Genomic DNA, 21,348 nt, shown 5'->3' with positions numbered 1-21,348 from the left:
AAATCTCTTGAAAGCTTATGAGCCAGCTGGCATTGTGATGAGATCCATTCTTTTATTTTATTTTTTTAATTTTTTCCCCTGTCAAGGATGTCATTGCTGCCGCAGCAAGTCAGAAACAATAGCAGATTATACTTAACTTTCCATTAAAAAAAAACATGAGGATTTAATAGCTGCACTTTAATGGCCAAATTCTTACATTTACTTATACATTTTTAAAATAAAACTATACATATTATGCAAATATCATCACTTTTCCTCTAACAGTCTTAGTAGCTTAGTGCTCTTTCAGAAGTAATATTACCTATTCTCAACAAAATATCAGGCTCACATAAAAAATTATAATGTATATTTGAAACACCAGTGAGATCCTGCTCTTTATTTGAAGGGAGCTGAAGTCAAACTTGCCCCCTTTCCAACTACACTCAAACTGTTTCCAGTCCATTACTTACCCTTTTCCAATGGTAGACACTGCTACAACTTTTATATTTATTTTTCACATTGATAATCATGCTTTGAGTGGAATGAAAGAAACGTCAGTTGAAGAATTTAAGATGAGAAATTTCCAAATGATCTAAATAGTGGGGGCCTCCACTAATGGCCTATACCAAAAGCCCTTGAAACAAAACCCAAGGAAAAGGAAGACCGCGAATGATAAGTTCTATCAGGGCCCTTTCCAAGAAGGCAAAGGGAAGTCTTGTTTTTATAATAATTATTTAAAGAATTTTTATTTTTTCTAATTATTGAGTAGGCGTTATTTGTTTTAGCATACAAACAAGGGATAATAATTTCATGTCATTGGAGAGTAGATTCTTGTAAGAGTCTCCAACCCAAGGATAGAAGTGTAAGAGAAGCACCTGCATTTACATGATTATCAAAATATGCTGCTAACAAGATCAAAACACCACAATAGTTGTTAAGCCTGTTATAAACTCCCAGTTCCTGGGCCAAATTAGAGAAAAGGGGAAACTACAGCTTTTACCTGCAGTCGTTTTGCAAGTGAAGGTGGTGGTTGCTTTGTGTTTTAGGTCAAAGTAGGAGATCACGGTGAATTTCCATTTATCTTTCTTTTGGGGCATTAGTCACATAGGTAAAACTCTTCCAGGCAAACTCCCTTTTTTTAAAAAATATAATGAGTTTGGCAAGTCAAATGTTTTAAGTCTAAAGGCTTGAACATCTCAAATCAAACTCTCTCGATAAATGTGTAATCTGGACGCAGGTGAGCATTTTATATTTTATGAGAAAAAGTAAAGGTCATTTAGCTCTTCAAGGCATAGTTTTAAATATTCCAATTTCCCTAGGTGCCAACTATTTGTTTTTTGAACGACTTTGATATTTTACATTCACTAGCCTCGAAAGGTCATTTTCTAGAAATTTAATTCTCTTAACTGGGAATGTTCATGTTTCTCATTGTTTTTTGGAATATAAGATTATGTTAACTTGCATGTAATATGCCAGAAATAGATGTGTGTGCTACATGACACAAAGTTCACAGCCCCAAGTTGTATGTTGGATAAAATGTGTGTCTGCTTTCCATGTCTTTATAGTTCTCTTCTCTCAAACACTAGTTTTCAGACTTTGTTTTATTAGTCATTGAAATGTTAAGTGAACACACAAAACAAAACCTTCATTAAATCCATATCTCAGTATTTCTTGGATGCATATGCGCAAAAATATCAGTCAGTACAAAATTTCTCTTATTAATGCATTTACATTATGTTCTTCAAAGTTGGATGAGATGGGAATCACCCTTCTGAGAAATGTATTTTTTTTACTTTAAAAACTTGTACTTACAAAATAGTTGATAAAAATATTCTTTTGGATTTATATGTGAAGGACGGTACAGGCAGGACAGGTAACGCAAGTGTTATGTCAATCAGATGCGGCTTCCTTCTATCCTGGTTCATCTGTGTCTGGTTTCTCCTCTTTCAGGACTTTCTTATTAAGTTTCTTGGTTAGTGCTGCCTCTTTCCTTTTTGCTCTCTCATTTTACTTTGCACTTTATTTGTCTGAAGATTAAAGTTTTTTTGTCCATCTCCTCTTGGGTTCTCCATTTACTGACCCTTCAGCTGACTTGATCTTCATCTTGAGTTCATTGGCAATGGTTGTTCAAGGGCACAGCAAGGCCAAAAGCCTTTAAGGATCTGGGCTGCTTGGGGCATTGCCATTCTTCTCGTTTTTTTAGAAGTACCACTTTCTGCTTCACATTTTCAGATAATAAATTTCTTTGGATCAGGTGGTCATTAATACTGAGTCACTTCAATTTGCCAGAGAAATTGATACCTTCTAAGCCTTATTGGGATCAGCAAGTTTGAAGTATACTTCAATTCAAGATGATCTTAGCTTATTGAATTACTATTCTCTTCCAAGTAATAATAATAATAATGTAATTTGGGTGGTGAATCCTTTTTCTAGTAAAATCATTAAATATAAATTTTTAATTCATTTGTGATCTGTCTGATGATTTATGAAGAATTTACTTCCTAATAAATTCTATAAATCCTAAATCACTCCTATCAAGTCCTTTCTTTTTATTCTTATTTCTGTCATTCTCAGTGACCTGAGAGTTGACCTGTAGTGGATACAGCCTGCAAAGTTGTTCCCCTGACTTGGGTGTATTAAAGCAATCTTGCTCCAATCCCTGCTTAGTGTCTGTGTGATATTTAGCAAATCACTTAGCCTTGTTAAACTTCAGTTTCCTCAAGAAGAGGAATATGCACCCCAGAACATGACTGTGGGAGATCAGGAATACAACCCCAAAATATGACAATTTGGTATATTGACTATGTTGAAATGTAGGCATTTGCAAATATAAAAATTGACAGAGGTACTTTCTCTGAACTTCCTTTATCTGCCAAATGATACATCCTCCAAAAGGAACTCAACTGTCACAAATGCACTCCCAAGAAGTTTCATCAACCAGGGAAGATTGACTAATGACAGGAAAGGGAGAAGTCCCAACACTACACCCAGATGAGATTTGTCGCAAACCTCCCATCTAGTCTTCCAAGGGGCCGTTCCTGAAAATCATTTATTTTCCTCTTCGAGGCCTATATCTTCCTTCCCCTTTTCCTATTAAGATGGTGCTTAAGCCTGAATTCTGAGGCACTTTGGAGAGTTACTCACTTTTTTCTACATATCTCCCATGTACATGTGAGGTTTACATTTTAATAAGCATGTTTGGGTTTGTTATGTTTTTTTTTTTTTCTTGTTGATCTATGTTTTATTACAAGGGTTTCAGTTAAGAATTTGGAAGGGCAAAGAAAAAATTATTTTTCCTTCCCTCTACTCATAATAGAACCTTGGAGACTTATTAGATCATTACTTGTCAACCTATTCTCCCCACTAGTCTCAACACTAGTCCCAACTGAGCTGTCAGTCTGGACAAGATCAGCTTTTCTCAAGCATTATGCATGACCCAGCGATGCCATTACAATGTAGATTCCTATTCAGAAAGCCAGGGTGAGACCTGAGATTCTGCATTTCTCACAAGCACTCTGCCATTGCTCTGGTCCACAGACAGCACCTAAGCCTTAGACAGTCTACTTGTTCATTGCTAAACAGGCATACTCAGAGCTCCTTCTTCTTTTTGGAAGGCCTTCTCCTATTCTATACCAAGATACTCCCTAGCCTTCAAGTCCCAGTTCAATGCCATCTTATTCACTAGGTCTTTCCTGATCACTTTCTTCCTTATTTATAAAGCACATACCCTTATAATGTCATAGCATTGCTTACATGGCAACTTTTCTGCTTTCACTTTGATTTTTTCCTGAGCCTGTCTTATCTCTCTGTTTGATTTTAAACTCCTAGAGGATTGTTACCCATCCAAACCACTGTTATTTATTCTACCTCATTATGTTTAGAATAGCAGTTCTCACACTTTAGGAGCATAAGAATTAGCTAGAGGGTAAATAGACCCAATTAGCCTGTGGAGATACCGTTAAGGTAGTAAAATATATTTTTACAAGGGCACTAACAAGTCAATGGTGATGCTGAGATTTTAACCCACATCTCTTTAACTTCAAGACTTATACATTTTTTACTACTCATGGAAAAATTATTTTGTTGTCAGGAATTTATTTTTAAAAGTAAATATATTTTTAAAGGCCTTGCTTATTATGTTTGTTTGTGCCTGATTTCTCTTAGGTCTTCAGAGCTGGTAATGTTCACAATTAACCAGAATTATCCATGACAAATGTCTCTCTAAATTCAAGGATGCTAAATTATTCAGTCTAAGGCTATCACATAATTTTCTGAATATGCCTACCAGTGCTTGACTTTGGGAGGGAAGACCTCAGCATTTACCCAAGGTGGGCTAAAATGTTTGCATAGTAAATCATGTTGATAAAAAACTGCCCAACTAATTCTTAGACTTTATGCTGGGGAATTTCCAGTATGTGCAATGTACATTCATGATATCTGGTATGTGTGTGAGGGGCAGGGGAGAGAAAGGTGTTTAATTATTAAAACATCATGCAATCAGACATTGGAACCCATTGCATTTATAAGCTGACAGAGGTTTCAAAGAAAGTATGAGACCACAGGGTACTCTATCTGCTTAACTTTTCTGTTCAAGGCTAGCCATTGCCTATAGAATAAAGCCTAAACTCAGTATGGGCTCCACCATCATCATCAGACTTAGTTTTCATGACTCCTTTACCTCCTCCACATACTATTCAATACTTGGCACAAGTAACCCTTCCTCTGAGACTATTTATTTAAATTTTTATCTCTTTGTGCTATGATATACTTAAGACTAAGGAAGATGGGTCCTTTTCATCTTTACATTCTCAACATCTAACTCAATACCTAATAAAGAAGTTACCCAGAAGAGGTTGTTAACAAGTCAGTGAAGTAGGGAGGGGGTGTTGCTGGGTTGGGTGAAAAAGGTGAAGGGATTAAGGAAACAACAACAATAACAACCAAACCCTCGTAGACGCAGACTCCCAGAGGGAAAGTGGTGACTCCCAGAGGGAAAGTGGTGTGAGAAGAAGTAGAAGAGGGTATGGCGGATGGGGCGGTAAATGGTGATGGAAGGAGATTTGACTTGAACACACAATACAATATACAGATGATGTATTACAGAATTGTGCACGTGAAACTGTTATCAAACAGCAACTGGGGTCCTGCTGCCCACTGCAACCCTGTAGGCAAAATTGCAGAGGCAAAGATTTGGTGATAAAGGTACGCAATTTGAGAATAACAGCTTTCTACATTCATTAGTCACTTAAGCTTATCAATTAAGGCTAACCTCTAACTCTTGAGTTCCCCTAACATTCTCCATTAGTTTTTAACTATCTTATTTCTATAAGATTAGGTCACAAATGAAAACAACATAAGGTACAAAAACTACACAATTTTGGAAAAATGGCAGGCTTCTTTCTGTCTAAGACCCTGTCCCCTCTAGCACACCCAAAGAAGAATAACCTTACCACCCCCCACCAGGCCAGCCCAATCTTAGGCTGCACCCGGAGTTCCTTCTACCATCCAAAATACCAGCTGCAGGCAGCTGCAACATGATCATCCAGCATCCTCAAGGAAGACAATTGAAGAGCCCATCTCTGTCCTCTTTTTATTTTAAATCTCCTGGCCCATAATTCCATGCACTCCAGAGGTGTTCAGCTTCTCAGCCAGTCTTGTCCTAGGCTGTTTATCATTGCCTCAGGAAACCTCCTCCTACGGTTCTCCCCCTACTCCTCTCCAGTGATCTGATTAGATCTCTCCGCATCCAAACCTACATAATTGTATTAACCAATGTCACCTCAATACATTCAATGTAAAAAGTTTTAACAAAAAATCAGTGTCATTTGTGACAAATAATTTTTTAAAAGTACTTCTTGTTTCTACCCTTTATGTGAGAAATGCCACTTTGGATAGAAGGTATAACAAGGTTTTAAACTACAGTATTCCTTCACTTATCATGGTTATTACATTCCAGACCACCCCCCACCGTGCAAAGTAGGAACCTTACGTTTATTCTACACTCTTAAACCTATGTAACTTTAACAACACACATATAAAGTACCGCAAAATCCTTCAATAAATCATTAAATAAATATAATATTTTAAAAATCCTGTGATACAGTGAGATCGAGATAAGTGAACCATGATATAGCAAGGGACTACTTACTTGACTTGGGGGACCGGGTTATACTTGACATGCCTGTGGGTCTCTACTACACAGAAAAAGGGAGTTAATTTAAGATTCTGGAGTGGTCTTCCTGTATTTGAGGTAGGGGAGAGACACGTAGTGAGATTTCCTTTTTCTTAGGAAAATCTATGTGCTTTGCAAAACCAGAGAATGCCAGGGCAGATTTCAGAAAAGAGAAAATAGATTCTGCCTGGCTGCTCAGGACTGCCTCTGTTATATGGTAAATAATAATTTACTAAGCACTCAGTATGTGTATCTGTGCCTCTCCCTCATTTTCTTCTGTCTGTTCTAAGGCCTGCCATCCTAACTTCTTTCTTGACTACATTCTCAGCAGCCTTCTTCCTAAGCTCCCTTTCCACATTTCCCAACTTCCTGAACTTGTGCCCCTTACTCCCGCTGTCCCTACTCTCTTCACACTGGCCATTCTGAATTACTTCCTATTTCCCACTGCTGCTTTGCTTTTTTTTTTTTTCCTCTGATAATCCAGGTGCTCTCTCTGCATAGGAAGCTCATCTCTCTTATTTCATCTGTTAGAGTACAGTTAGGTTTCTTTCTCTCTGAGAAGCCTCTTCGAACCTCTCCCTTCTCCCAGCTCTAGCCCCAAAAGATATCTCTGCTGTGCATTCTCTTAGCATCATTATCTTTGTAAACTCTTGTTGATTTTCTTGTCTGATTTCCTCATGCATATCTGGGGTGGAGGACTATGTCCTTTTTATCATTAGATTTTCATCTTCAATACCTAAAAAGGTACTATATAAAAACAAACACAGGGGCTATCTGAAAGGACTCTGTTGAAGTAAGAAAAATTGTGAAATTGCGTGGAACTTTATATTTTATTTTTCAGCTAAATGAATCTGGTCAAGATAAGTATAATCTAACTACAGATGAAATGTTCTTTTTGTGCAACTCTGCTTACCCCGGTCTCTTCTAATTCTCAACAAAAGTTTGCTTGTAAAAATGAATGAATAGCTATATGTAGGCAAAGTAATGATGTGTAAGTCTTGTAACTTATAGCATTGGAATATTGCCATTGTGCTAAATATGGCTCTCTGAGCCCCATCACCCTGTAACTCTCTTCATGTTCTGCCGATCATGATCCTGAACCCTGGCCAGAGTTGGTTCAACAAGAGTTGGCACCTGATTGGGATGCTGCCACCCAGAAGCTGGCCACCAGCCATGCCTTGATCAGACATGGCAGCTTGGCCTAACCGACCTTCTCTGTGTCACACAGTGACAGGTGATCTAGTCAGATAGTCTCCTTGGAATTTTGAGAACCATCCAGAGACTGAGTACGAGTCAGAGCAGAGAGCTGACCAGGCTGAATCCTGTGAACATCAGATCACAAGTTTAGGGGATGCCTCTTCATAGCAGCAGAGCCCCTGAGGTTCCAAAGCTGCTGCTGGGTCTGTGCATTCTGTGAGCCTGGCTATGCAGCATTGGGACCTGTTTCTTGGTGTTTCTTATCATTTGCATTTTCTCTGATTAAACCTCCTATCAGTTAAGATAACCAAACATAGTTTAATGTCGTCTTGCACTCTAAAAGCACCTAACAAATATCTGAATATAAAATATACAATTTCAGAGACTTTATTCTTTTCATTTACAGTCTATCTCCAGTGCCTGAATCAGTGCGTGGTACATAGAAGTTTTAACTATTTGACTTAATTACTTGCTAAATGAATAAGTAACTAACATTACTTTGGTCAATTTTCTATAATTTGAGGAACTATATAACACTAGGCTGAGCTCTGTTGTCTGACTTCCTATTTTAAATAGGAAATCTGTCACTTACTAGACATATGACTTGGCACCTTCTCTTTGGCTCTTGGTTCAGTTTAACATGTAAAATCACAACACTAATATTATCTGCTTTATAGTATTGTTTCAAAAATATGATAAGAAGATTAATGCAGAATCGTAGCTAACATACAGTAAAAACTCAATAAATGTTGGTTATTCGTCGGCAGCTGTCCGTCTTGAGAGACGATGGTGTAGCTTCTTAAGAGTCTATCTGCACCGCCGAGAATGGCTGTGCAGTCCGACTCGGGAGTGACACGGTATCTGTCTCCTCCCGTGTTGAATCGACATCTTGCGATGACGCTGGAGTGTCCTCTCCAGTGAAGCTGAAGCTACAGAGCCTGGGCGGGGTGATATGGAGGGTCTGCTGTTGCCCATGCAGCAGACCCCCCCTCTCTTCGCAGCTGAAGGGTCCAAGGGAAAGACAGAGTCAATACAGCTTGGCTTCAGGTGCGCCGCAGGAGTTGCTGGTGTTGACTACAACGTCAAACCGCCTTAGGGACTCCGGCTCCGGATTTTCTGTCGGGGTTTACTCCCCTAGCCTTTCCCCTGAAGAGGTATGCCGCAAGGCAGCGGAGGTTTTTTGGAGTCAGAGTTTTCCTTCTCTGATGTGCCCTGACTGGAAGATCGAACCAGCGACACTTAGCTCGCAGGCCGACGCCCAATCCACTGAGCCAAACCAGCCAGGGACGATGTTGGTTATTATAATAATATAATTATTCAATGCTATTTTTTTCTTCAGGTATAATTACCCTAGATAAGATAATCACTTTGAAGATTGGGTACACATGTTCACTATATAAAAAGAAGAATATAGACCAGAAGTCAGAAATTCCAAATTCTAATTCTTCTTCAGTCACTATTTAACTTTGTGACTTTAGATACATGAGTTAAATTTTTGGTTCAGTGTTCATATTTGTTAAACAGAAGAATTGGAAGAGATTTGGAGTCATACCCTCAGAGGTCATTTTCATCTTTAAATTCCATAATTTTACATGAAAAAACCAGATTTGATAACATTCATATTGTTACTTAATAACAACTGTAATTCGAATTTTGTTTGGGGAATGATGATTGATTCAGACATGGTTTTGAAATCTGCTTTATTCAAGCACATAACTACCAGAATGTGAGGGAAGCATGAGATTAAGAATTATTTGTTTTATAAAACTAATTCAATTACTATATAATAACTAAATTATTCCCATGCTCAGCATTATGTTCATGGAGGGTGTTCAATAAATATTAATTGAATAACAGGTGTAATACCATAAATAGACTTGATAGACCAATTAATAACAATTAAATCTTCTAAGCAATTAGATTGAGTTGTAGCTTGGTTGTGGCAAGAAAGAAGTAGTATATTTGCCAATTAAGTTGGTTTCCTTATTATTATTTCTCTTTTTTTTTAAGACATTTCATAATTCAAACATTAAGAATAAATAATTTTTTAAAGTCAATTTAATTTTGACAACAGGTACTGATTATGCTGGTTAAGAAGACAAATGAGACCAACTGGGGCTGTCCCTTGGAGGAACAGACAAATCTCAAGGACTTAGACTCTGGGGAGATCCCTTTGGCTGGAAATCAAAAGCCCACATCTTATTGACAAGTTATGTATCATTCCAGTTCACATGATGACGTCAGGTGCCTGCCTTTGGAACTTCTGCATGTGTTTGAGGAAGAGCATCTTTGAAAAGCTGGAGAATCAGGCAGACATTTTTCTCTGAGTTGTTGCCACTCCTCTTGTTTTCTCAGATCTCTGGCCCTTTGCTGGTCTACAGGAATCAATTAGAATTAATTCTAATGACTCCTTCAGAAGCACTAAATCTTCAGATACTTCTAAAGATAATTTCATATAATCCTTCCAGTGAGTTTAGGTTTTGAAAAACAAAAACCAGGAAGTACAATTGAAGCCTACTTCTATTTTTCTCCCTACCACAGCCCATCCCTGAGGCAAGAGATCACCTAGCCTCCTATCTGCCTAAATGGAGAAAGAAAAATACTGGGAAACAGTGCAAATATATACATATATTATATAAATAATTCTACCATAGGAGTCACATACCCTTTAATTCACCTCTTCTGAACCCATGTTCACATTTGTTCAAGACTTTTCTCAAAATTGTCTTTCCTGACTTAATCTTTTCAGAATTATTCTGGATGAGAACTTTGAAAATGCCTGGGGCTATTAGCCAAAATGTATCCAGCCAGATGTATGTTATTTTAATTTTCTGGTTAGTGAAGTGTTGAATATGGTCAGGGACGCTGAGATAATTCCAGCAAGCAGGATGAGTGGCCAGCAATGAACGGAGGGCTGTGGTCCGCTCAGGACATCAGAAAAGAGAGAGAAGCCTCACTGTCTTTTTATTAGGATTTCAAAAGTTACTAAAAATAAAGCAAGGGGTGTGAGCTTTACAACCAACAATAAAAGAATTTTTACAAGTGAAAGAATTCTTACAATGTATCATTAATGTTAAAATACAGCCAGGGTAACTTATGGTCTAGATAGCACCTATCAGGGATACAAAGCAGAGCCACTAATCCTCAAGGCTAGCTCCAATTTAAGACTTTATCTACAAGGAGGCAGATGGAGTACTCAACAGACCTCTTTGTTCTCAGGATTCCATAATTCAGTGGCCTGAACAGCCTAAAGCTGCACTCGGAGACAAGATCAGCTCATCTCCTGAATCACAGGACACCTGGGCGGAGGGGCATGAAATGCCCCTACCCAGAGATGTGCGTTCCTGCAACAGGTTGGTTCTTTTATTGACATACTACTTTACCAAGTACTTATATACCATATAGAGATGGTCACTATAACTTCCCTATAATATATAGGCTACAAGCATTATTAATAGTATTTGTGATAAGATAAAATATAATCAAAGATGTTAAATAGCTGCACAATCTCAAAGATATTAAGAGGCAGGAGCAGGAATGGGGTTTCAGATTCTGAATTCAATTCCCTCAACCTCTGCTACTCATCTTATTATAAGGGGCCATTGACTCACTTGCAAGAGAAGTTGAATGAGCTAAACTGTCAAGACAAGAGCCATTAAATTTTACTTGACTGAAGATAAAGAGGAAACACTATTTCTTAGACAATAAGAGACACAAAGAATACAGGAACAAACAATAATGATCAGCTGATGGGGAGGTAAAGTTCCTCTCCCAGATTGTCCTTTTTTCTGTCATTTTTACTCTCCTCACAAAAATTAGCATGATATAGCCATTATTTTTAACACCTTGAAGGTCTGACCTGTGAAAGAAAGGAATAAGAAAAGTTTCATAAACATGTATGTTGGCCTTCAATTTAAAGCTTAAAATATAAGCACCAAAAACATAAACTCATATGGTTGTGTTCCCCAAGTTAAAGTATTGTGAGCACATTTGTGGAGTTTTGATTCATACCTGAAGCCTCCCACAAGAAATATATAATGTTTGTCTTATTTGGATCAGAAAATTCTGTGAGGCTTCTGAAAGACGGTGAAAGGTTTAAGATTCTAAGCATTAAATGTAACTTCCTAACTTACAGCACACCTTCAAACCATTATAAATTATGAATTATAGCATAATTTATACATTTCCATTCCTTAAAAAATATATTAATATTAGATTGTATTATATTCCGATACCAGAGCAGATAGTTGTTTAGCCCATGGACAGAGTTTACTCTAGTTTCTCAGCTCAGCTTTTTGACTTGTTGCTATATTTCACCCACCCTACCTTGGAATCTTCATTATTTGACAATGGCACATTTTGCTTTTTTCTGGATTTTTTGGAGACCATTCATAATATATATATATATATATATATATATAAAACATTAAGTCAGTAACCCAGCTGAGAATCCCATTATATGATATTTTTCCCATCCATCTGCTTCTCCCACAGTGAATAAGAAAGAGATTAATATTTCAGGCAATTCCCTTACAACATTTGAGCGTGCAAGGTGGCAGAAAAATGTATTCAGATGGTAATTCAGATGTTGTTTTCTCTACTGTGGAATAATCAAGAAGAATAAAAGTTATTCGTACTTTGTTCTGTGTATTCTCTGCTTTGCCATTCCAGCAGGCAGTGCCTGGTTTTCTTTGTCTCAAGGACTTTTGTACACAACCACCTCCTCAGCACTTGTGAAAGTCTAAATAAATTGAAGTGTTTCTGTAAAGGAGACAGAGAAACTCCTCCTCTGGTGAAGCAGCCAGAGCAAGAAAATGGGAAGCATATTTGAGAACAGAAAAGGGGCAGCATTTGGAGACAAGTATCCTCACAGGCTCCAGGGACAATGACAACATTTCTGTGGGGAACAAAACACTTGGGAGTCTGAGCTCTAGCTCTTGGTGATGTCCCTCTTGTCTATTAACAGAAGAGAAGTAGTAGAGCCACCGAATTTCACAGATGTTGTGTGTGAGAGTAATGAACTCATGAGGGTCATCTGTGTGGATTGAAACTGAAAGGGTCGTTCATGAATGTTTTGCCTTGTATAAGCCATGTAGGTCATTTGGAACCTCCTAGAAAAACAAATGTAAAATTTATGTTCAGTGGGGCATGAAACAGATACAAAGTCAGATTTAGTTTGATTTAAACAAATAGAGTAACACAGACATTCTCACATGCCTATATATGTAGCACCAAATTCATAGGTACTTCACTATGTTACCCCCCACCCCAGAGCTGGCAAGAGATTCAACTTTCTATTTGCTCCAAAGTGTGTGCCTGACACTCCATCACCAAGTCCCTGAAACTTGTACTGACATACCTTTATTATTTCTAGAGAAAAAATATTGGAGGTACTTATATTTAAACACATTTTTTTTCCACACCAAATCTTTTCCTCTTTGTCTTTCATCTCTACAGAGGACAGAGAATAAGGCTGAGAGGGTAGGCAACAAAACAAGCCAAAACACCCAGTGTGGCTAGCAAATTAAATCACCATTCAGCAACGCTCGCATTGCGGCTTTTCCTTCCACAACAAAGCTGACACTGCTGCAATTATTCTAATTTGTAACTACATAAGGTAAAGTTATATTTAAACAAATGTGGTAAATTCTTCCATGAAACAAATAAACACATAATTTCTTTCACACTGAAGGGGCAGAAAATCACTGTGTTCCTATAACAGTTTTTAAGAAAAATATACCCTTGTGTAATAAAACTTAAGATTATAAGGCTAATGAAATAAGGAATACGAATGATATCTTTATTAGAATGATAAAACCCAAGGTAAGCTTGGGTTCATTATTCCTTCTCATGAAATGTGGCTGTACACCCAGAAGGAGCAGCAGGGGTGGTCCTAAAATGTAGAGGAAGAGCAGCCGGTGTTTGGCTTTTCTTTGATCTTCTTCCAAAAAACCAAAAGCCCACACCAGGGGGGTGTGGAAGACACTAAAGCGGGGCCCTTAAGCAACTGAGGCTGAAGAAATAATTGTGAGGGCAGCGGGGAAGCCAAAACCTGCTTTCATTAATAAAACCTCAGGTATCCTTTGATAATCTTCCTATCTCCTGATTATAGCCACCCGATACTACCCATACCCAGCCTTTTCCTTACACCACTACCCTAGATTCATTCGTTGAACAAATAGATAAATGAATGAAGGCACTCTCAGAAGATCTAAGAGTTTCTTATGGATAATTAATAAAAGGAAGAGAGAAAAATAAGAATATTCTAGTATTAACAGATTGGCCACTTGTGGAAAATTTTTTTTTGCAGTGATGAACGATGGATCAAATAAAGTCTTTGATAAAACAAAACAAAAAGCAATCCGTTTTATTTTTGCTTAGCTTGTGTGGCCCTGACAATGTTGAACCTTACCTGAGCCCAGTGCTTAGACAACTGGCAATGAAAAAACCCTCTATCATTCTGTGTTCTGGGATATGGCTTACTACAAAGAGCCCTCCTTCCCATGTGACTTAGATAAGATCCTAGAATAAGTCCTTGTTACTATGTCAGGGCCAGACACAGACCCTGCAAATTACCATTCTTTGTCTCATAAATAATTAGCTTTATTGTTTGACCCAACTGTTAGATGTTGACAAAATGCCCTCTAACTTAACCAAACTTTAGTCAGGAGTCTCTTTTTCTGAGGACCCTGAACTTTGGTCCAGTCTTAAGCCTTAGCAAGCACCATGGAGCAACCCCTTACATGGCCCCTTCTGAGAATAGACTTACAGAAAAAAAATTTTTTTTCTCTTCAACTGTTTGATCAAGACATTGGATCATGATACTTCTGCACACCTGGTTCTTTCTAGCCTTACTTATTGCCCATATAAAAGAAAAGCCCTTTGTGCCTGAAATTTGAAATAATTTTAAACAGTATGCTCGGAGTAGTCTCCCTCTCTAATAGTCTCGCTTTCTCTCTATTGAAATAGTTCCCCTCCCCCGTACTGAAATACCCCCCTCCTCCTTCCTCCGTTACAATAATTTATCCTCCTCATTTCCCCCATTATAATAGTCATTACAGGTAACCCCCGTATAACACGGTTGTTAAGTTCCTAATAAATGCCGTTATGTGAATCTGTGTTATATGAAACAAAGAACTTGTACAAACAGGAGGGTTAGGTTTCAAAATAATTAAAAAAATACTATTATATTTTTATAATTAAGAGAAATATATTTATTAAAGCAATTTTTATTAAAAGTATTACATATTGATATGAATTAAGTAAGGTTTTATTTGTCATCATTACTAAGCTGCATTAATCAAATGTGTTTTCTTTTTGACAAGGTATCTTTATCCCCTGAACTTCCTTCAGCATTATCTTGACTAATATGCTCTACTTTTTGCAAAAAATCTGTTATTTTAGATTGTTTGCTTTTATCTGAAAGATCTTTATAAATTTCGTTATACGGCGCTAAGCACTTTCGACGTTCTCTCTTAAACTTTGTGCTCCTTTCAATGCAAGGATCTTCATTTAATAAATATGACTAACTGGCTAAGTTGAGGCCTTTCTTTACACTTTTTAGAGTAAACTATTTAACTTCTTCATTTTCATCAGTGTTATCATCCCCTAAGTTATCCTGGAACACTCCAGATGTAATTTCCACCAAAACTGCTTCATCAGTTTCTTCTTCTACCAGCAATTCTTGGATATCTTCTACAGTCATATTGTCAAAACCTCCCCCTTCTAAAGACTTAGCAAGCTCTACTATTGCATCCATCCTGTTTTCTTCTGGCTCGATTAGATTTTCAATTTGAATTGACTCTGGCCATATATTTTTCCAACAAACATTTAATGTTATCAGTTTTATTTCTTTGATGGATGAGTTTATTAGATTAATACAGTCCAAAATTTTATCATGTTCAGTATTATACAGAAATTTTCCTAATTCTGTGTTATATGGGGAATTTCCCCAATTCTCTAACCATGTTAGGGTGAAACCATGTTATTTAGACATATCATGTTATAAGGGGGATACCTGTACTTGAAGAAGCTTTGCTTGATTTTGGTAGCCATGATTCTTGATAACTGAAGGGTAAAAAGTCCTAAGTAAAATAGCTCTGGAAAGATATATATTAGCGGTATCTTCCTTTGTATGATCTTTCATTATTTCTAGATAATTATACCAGTTTAGATTTAAATTAAAATAAACTAAGTGAAACAATCACAATTTCTATTGCTTAGTAAAACATAAAAGCAAATTCTAGATACAGAACTTTTATTTAATCTTTATTGTATTTTTCCATTATTACTTAGCCCCCTTATGCTCTTTCTCCCCCCAGCAATCACTACAGATGTAGATTTAGCTATTTATTATTATAAGCAAAGTATTCATCAAGTCTTATGTCTTCTTCAGTAATTATAGTTAGAATAAATTTACCGGATTTGATGATAAAGAGCATTAACAAAGAATTTGCAAAAATAACTTTCTTTCAACTTCACACTCACAATTTTAAATTTACATTTGAGATATTATATAAGAGGGTAAACCAAAATATAAGATATTTCACCTCTACTTAGAAAAACATAAAAATAGTTGGACTTTCATTGATTTAATGTAAACGCACAGCTTGGCAGCAGGCTTCCAGAAGACTGAGAGGACTGTGGTTGAGAGATGATAATGATACACCAAGTTGTCTTCCAAAGTCAGTTTCTTTACTCTTAGTGTGTTTATGATTTTCTTATTTCACTGATAATTAGGAACAGAAATATCTTTATTCTCACTCAAAAGCATTACAGAGACAAAAGCACCCCAAAGAGACGATAACCTGGAATATCGTCGGCAGCTGTCCGTCTCGAGAGACGATGGTGTAGCTTCTTAAGAGTCTATCTGCACCGCCGAGAATGGTTGTGCAGTCCGACTCGGGAGTGACACGGTATCTGTCTCCTCCCGTGTTGAATCGACATCTTGCGATGACGCTGGAGTGTCCTCTCCAGTGAAGCTGAAGCTACAGAGCCTGGGCAGGGTGATATGGAGGGTCTGCTGTTGCCCATGCAGCAGACCCTCCCTCTCTTCGCAGCTGAAGGGTCCAAGGGAAAGACGGAGTCAATACAGCTTGGTTTCAGGTGCGCCGCAGGAGTTGCCGGTGTTGACTACAACGTCAAACCGCCTTAGGGACTCCGGCTCCGGATTTTCTGTCGGGGTTTACTCCCTTAGCCTTTCCCCTGAAGAGGTATGCCGCAAGGCAGCGGAGGTTTTTTGGAGTCAGAGTTTTCCTTCTCTGATGTGCCCTGACTGGAAGATCGAACCAGCGACACTTAGCTCGCAGGCCGACGCTCAATCCACTGAGCCAAACCAGCCAGGGTTAACCTGGAATATAGCACACTAAATATTGGGGATAAAGACTCTGGGAATAGAAGCCTGACCCCAACTATTCAAAACAAATTTAGATTAGCAGTGAAAGAAGGCACAAGATCTGAACCACAGGCAAGGAAGATGTCTTATCTAATCAGTGGGGCTCCTGCTGGTCCAGGCAACTGCATCCAAATAAAAACTGACTTTCTTATGTCAGCTGTTGTGCCTGCCACTTATATGGCAGCAGATATGATCAATCCATCAAGAATATACAATTTTGATGCCACAGTACATACATGATATGAAAAAATAAAATAAAACCAGTGTACTTTTAGCTGGCTCTTTTTCTTATGCTATTGTTATCATGTCATTGAGGTGTGTCTGCCTTCAATATAGAACTTAATAAATAATAACCATTCAAAGAATGGAATACAAGGTGAAAAGCATAGAGGGAAAGATGTTTGGGTTATATTTGAAGAGTAGTTTGACTGGCTTGTAGAGGAATAATTGGAGATGTTATAGATAAATTTACTTGGAGATATGTTGTAGAGATTATTAGATATGAGGAGAAAGGAATCTGTATTATTTATGTCATCCAGTAGGAAAGAAGAACCTGGAAATATATCAAAGCACCAGTAACTTGAAATGAAAATGCAAGCTAGGAGAGGAAAGTTTCTACACACAGATCAAGGGTCAAAGACACGTGTATATGTCTTTGTGTACACGTGTGTGTATGTGTGTGCAAACCATCTGAGGAAGATATAGGAAGGGAATAGAAGTGCAAAGGAAAGATAATCTAAGATTATTATGCTAAGTAGAGAAGAAGTAGAAATTACAAAAGAATGCTTTAAGTAATAAAAGAATAATAGCAACAAGAAAGGAAAGGCAGAAACACCAAAATCTGACAAATCTGGCTTGAACACCAATATTGCATTTAACAGCTGTGTGTTGTTAGAGATGTTAATTAATATCTCTGAATTATAGTTATGTATAGTAAACACTGACAATACCACTTTCCTACAGGATAAATGCAGTAAGATTAGCATATGGAAAGGATCTTGCATGGTGCTGGGCACATCAGCATTCATATTAGGGGACACCCATGAAAGCCTCATAGAATTCACTAAACAGGCCTACATGAGATTATGGAATTCTGAGCTGTAATTGATACCTTCTAAATAAATGAGAAGATTTGCTTAAATTAACACAGTCATTTATTTGCATAAAATATTTGTTATAATAACTACTTCTCCCCAAAGGCATTTGGCAGGGTTCATTCTGAAATTCCAATATTCCTCATTTTTTTATAGCAAGTGGTCATTATTAATGTCTCAATTTCTAAATCATGCAGTGGTAATTCCATTCTTCCTTGGGCTCATGGTATTTTCCAATCATTTATTTTTGGACTGCTTTTCACTTGATACTTTTTGCCCATGAGGTCAGAGGGAGCATCTCTAAGAACTTAGTGTACTGATAGAAAGGAGGCTAGAAGTCCTCCCCTTCCAATCATAAACTGAATCCTGGGGCAATGGTGGTTATTCTTATATTTATATAAATATATAAACTATATATATATATATTCATATTTTAAAATTTTGTTTACATATTATATAAATATATGTTTATATAAATATTTGTAAATTTATATGAATAATATGTCAACAGAATGTGAAAAAAAACAGTATTTAAAAATTCAATATGTGTCACAGGAAAACATGAAGAAATTCCAAAATATGAGGACTCCCTATGATAAATTCCAAAACACAAGGACTCTGTATGAGAGAGAGCCTCTATTTCTTCCGGAGAGGAAGGTAGGCCAGAGAAAACATTAACCTTTTCCTTGCCAAAAGAATGTGCACCGAATGATCAACAATGAATTTCAGTTAACAATCACTGGAAAAGAAGGACTGGCGTATTTGCTTTCATATATATAACATACATAAAAGAAACTAGTGGAGGTGGTATGGGATGGGGCAGTAGATTTTTTCTTGGACTTCTCTTTTATTAGTCATCATAAAAATGTTTGCTTGTTTGCTTTAATTCATAATTTATAATCAGGAATAATAACATAAAAATCAATAAGCAAGACTTTTGGCCAAGATGGAGGCCTAGACAGACACGCTGCATCTCCCTTCACAACTAAGAAGGAATACAACTACCTCAAAACAAGAGAAAACCAGAAGTTCCAGAAAACCAATCTGCATGGAAGTCCAACAAACAAAGACATAAAAAAAAAAAAAAAAAAAAAAAAAAAAACTCATCCAGACAGATAGGAGGTGTGGAGCTGAGGTGGAGAGAACACAGTGTGGTGGTAGCAGCAGCAGCAGCAGTGGGAGGATGGTGGAAAGCACAGTCACACTGTTTAAAAAGTTGGAAGGGTCACCTGGGGAGCGCTCCCAGCTCCAGACCAGACTGCGCAGCTCACAGTCCCAGCGCTGGGGGAAATAAAGCCTCATTGCTTTTGACTGTGCAAACCAGTGGGGGTTGGGGAGGAGGAATACATTTTTAATCTCTCAGTAGAGTTCGCTTGTTTAAGGGCCTCCAGAGTCCTAGAACATCTGCAGACACACCCACTCTGGGAATGACAGCCAGGGTAAGAGCTAGAGAGATGTCAGGCCCATAGGGAGATGGAAGAATTCCCTGGAAGAGGGGCAAGTGCTGAGCAGGCAGCATTGTACCCTCTCAGACCCCTCCCCCCACACAGCACCACAACGTGGTGAAATGGATTGCCCTGTACTGACAATACCTAAGGTTCTGCCCTTTACGATGTAACAGGAGCAACAGCTCTACCTAAGACAGAGAGGCAAACAAACACAGGAGCCTGTCAAAATGAGGAGAGAGAGAAGTATGGCCCAAAAGATGGAATGGGTCAAGGTTCCAGTGGGAGAACTAAGCAACGAGAAGATAGCCAACCCAGCAGACACAGAATTCAAAACACTGATGATAAAGATGCTCACAGGCTTGACAGATTTGCTTAAGTATGGCAAATGCATAATGGAAGAAGTGAAGGCTATGCTAAATGAAAGGAAGGAAAATACACACAAAACCAATGGTGAAGGGAAGGAAATCTGGATTCAAGTCAATGATTTGGAACATATGGAAGAAAAAAACAATCCACCATCACAGAATGAGGAAACAAGAATTGAAAAAAATGAGGAGAAGCTTAGGAACCTCGGTGAACTTTAAACATGCCAACATTCGAATCATAGGGGTGCCAGAAGGAGAAGAGGAAGAGGAAGAAATTCAAAACTTATATGAGAAAATAATGACGGAAAATTCTTCAAATTTGGCAAAGGAAATAGACATACTAGTCCAGGAAACACAGAGAGTTCCAAACAAGCTAAACCCAAGCAGGACCACACCAAGATACATCATAATTAAAATGCCAAAGGTTCAAGATAAAGAAAGCATCTTAAAAGCAGCAAGAGAAAAGCAGAGGGTTACCTACAAAGGGGCGCCTATAAGACTATCAGCTGATTTCTCAAAAGAAACTTTGCAGGCAAGAAGGGACTGGCAAGAAGTATTCAATGTGATGAATAGCAAGGACTTACAACCAAGATTACTCTATCCAGCAAAGCTATCATTTAGAATGGAAGGGCAAACAAAGTGCTCCCAGAACAGGTAAAGCTAAAGGAGTTTGTCATCATCAAGCTATTATTTTATGAAATGTCAAAGAGACTTACTTAAAAAGAATATCAAAATTATGAACATTAAAATGACAACAAATTCACAAATATCAACAACTGAATCTAAAGAATAAAAACAAACTTCAACTAAGCAAACCAGATTAGGAACAGAATCATAGGAATCATAGGTATGGGGTTGTCAGCTGGGAGGGAGAAATGGGGAAATGGTGCAGGGACTAAGAAGCATAATTGGTTGGTACAAAATAGACAGGGGAAGTTAAGGATAACATAGGAAAGGGTGAAGCTGAAGAACTTAATATGTATGGCCCATGAACATGAACTAAGAGGGGTAGGATTGCTGGAGGGAAGGCAGGTACTGGGCAGAGGGGAGCAAAGGGGGAAAAACTGGGACTACTGTAACAACATAATGAATAAAATACACTTAAAAATCAATAAGCAAGAAGTTAGTGTCTCACCAGCCACCCCACAAAATTTCAATGTTTTTTTCATAACTTGTTAGAAGATGCCAGTTGAAGGCTGAATCAATGTCTAGACGTGTGACATTTTTGCACTATATGCTCAGATAAAATGCAGAATAGTGCTTGATTTTGCAGTTACCTTCTTCCAGGACAAAGCTAGAGAACCCCAAATCAGGCAAAAACCTCCTCACTTCCTAAAAGAGCTTTGTTAATTCTTAATTAGCTGTTAATATAATCATGTTAAAGCATTAGCTGCTAACTAAGTTAGATATGCTCCTTCCCAAAGGTTGTAAAGTCTTCCAGGTATGAAGGAATTGGGTGGTGTTGGGCTTGGGAGCAAAACAATGATCAATTAAGAAAACAGGTCTGATGTCCAAAGGCTCAGTTCTTATGTCAGTCCCACCATTACCAAGTGGGATATCCTCCCAGTTAATCATTTTTTCACCTATGCATAAAGATGATTTTCAATCCTGCATTACAGAATTATTGTGAAAATAAAGCACAATTATATATTAAAAACACCCCCAATTTATTAGCATTAAGGGAAGGATTTTCTCCCTT

This window comes from Furipterus horrens, unplaced genomic scaffold, assembly GCF_987537825.1.
Source record: "Furipterus horrens unplaced genomic scaffold, mFurHor1.1.pri manual_scaffold_1, whole genome shotgun sequence".
Taxonomy (NCBI): Eukaryota; Metazoa; Chordata; class Mammalia; order Chiroptera; family Furipteridae; genus Furipterus; species Furipterus horrens.
Note: the sequence above shows the minus strand (reverse complement) of the source record.